Genomic DNA, 2,157 nt, shown 5'->3' with positions numbered 1-2,157 from the left:
TTTGTCAGGTGTATGACATTGACATTTAAATCATAAACTAATGTTATGTAATATCATAACCCTCAACAGGTTATCTTTTGTTAAATGATTTCAAATTGTAATAAAGGAAGTATTTTCAATGTCACAATTTTGACAATATTTCCTTTAAGTTATCTGTTTCACAGTAGAGAAAATTATACGTTTACTTTTCCTGTTTGTATTTTCGCTAGGTACAAGTCAATATGCATGTATTAAATATGTATGTACTGAAATCTGTGATACAAATATAGGTAGTTTTGCATATGACATATCAACAAAATCGTCCAAGGAATATTCTGACCGGAGCGCAAGAGTTTTTGCATGGGAACAAAAGTTGCTTCTACATATGCAAAAGTTTTTCAAAAATATAATTTTACACAGGTTTTCATACTGTTGCAGTTTAAATGCTATATACAAAATCATTGAAACTAAAGTTAAATGGTACGCTATCGGAGAGGATATAAATATGTGGTATCACACAAACTACAATATAAAAAACCCTTATCTAAGGAATGTGAAAAAAGATTCACTGCTAAAGGAGAAATGGTTCTTACTAAAATGAAAAACAGACTAGGTTTGCTTAATTATGATATTGCGGAAAGATTAAATCTTTCTGAGTCTTTAATTTCAAAGATTTTTACAAAATGGTTAAGAGTGCTTTCTTTTTCATAATGAGCGTGGTTTTAATCCTCTAAAGAAATTGAAATAGAAAAACTACCTTCTTCCTTAGAAATTACTCCATATACATCTTTGGACATATAATGATTGCACAGGATTTTTTTATAGAGACCCCAAAATCTGGAGGTACAATCATTGACCATTGGTGATTATAAACATCACAATACAGCTAAATTTCTTATCAGCATAGATCCTTCAGGCATAATTAATTTTGCTATTCAAAATGATTGGGTGGAAGAAATCACTAATATTTAACAAGTCAACCAGGTTTTTATGACCTCGTGGAGCCTTAAGATAGTTATTGCTGATCGAGGACTTCACATGCAAGAGGAATTTACACTGCTTCAGCTAGTGTGTCCTATAGACGGTTTTTTGTAACCCCTGTCCTTTTATGTTAACTTTTTGGCCCCATGGTTATTTTCTGTTGCCGTAATTTACGATCGGATTTACGATTCGTCTTTTAACAAAACCAATCTTAGTTATTTCCCTTTGAACAAAATAAAAATTGTAATGGCCGACATTTTTTTGATTTTGTATTTATGTTTGAAAAAGTTTGAAGCGAAGCAAGCATAAATATGGTTCATGATTTAATCGAATAAGGGCAACACCAACTTTATACCTCTACGAATCTTAAATTGTAGACAATTTAAAGGGAAACCAGGTTATAATTTTACGATGCATGATATGAACATAACGTATACATCAGCTGTTTGTTTATATTTTCTTCTAGTGTTATTCGGTCGATCGAGACGGCGGATTTGGTTTTATATTACGACGGCTTTCTTACTGTTGTTTCTTTTAAATAAAATTAAAATAAAGATAATAGCTCATACAGTTTTGAATGCAAGTACAACGAATTAATAGCTTTCCGATCAGTATTCTCTGACCAATTGATTAGTAAGGGTGTCAATAGAACAACTTTCATGAAAGATGGTTGGTCGATTTCAGGTGTTTAGTTCCAAAACTGAATACCATTCCAATCAAACAGAAAAAGAAAAAGAATATTAACTTGAAAAAATAATGATGTTCAGACTATCCAGTAGTTCTTATTTACCTGTAAACGTCAACAACACCTACTGAATTGAACTGAATTGAAAGCAAGCGAATTATCTGAACAGTACTAAATTTGCCGCTGTTTATAAGTCTGAAGATTGATTGAAAGACTGAACATGATTTTTTTACTGATATATTGTTCAGACTTATCAGGTTATGTTAATACCGTTTTAGACTTAAATTCATTTTCTAGTGTTGGATTTGGCAATAATTGTACGTCCTTGGTTGTCATATAGCTCTTCAACTGTTTCGGCTTTTATACATTCTTGGCTTTCGAATATTCGACTTTGAGCGTTCTTGAAGAAGGCAAATCAGGAAAAATGTTTGAAAAACCTGAAATTTATAGTCTTATTTTCATTATTTACAGTACTGAGTCTATTTCGCTGCTAGTGGACTATCAGTCCCCAA

The sequence above is a fragment of the Mytilus californianus genome, unplaced genomic scaffold, assembly GCF_021869535.1.
Source record: "Mytilus californianus isolate M0D057914Y unplaced genomic scaffold, xbMytCali1.0.p SCAF_3, whole genome shotgun sequence".
Lineage (NCBI taxonomy): Eukaryota > Metazoa > Mollusca > Bivalvia > Mytilida > Mytilidae > Mytilus > Mytilus californianus.
This window is presented reverse-complemented; position numbering follows the sequence as displayed.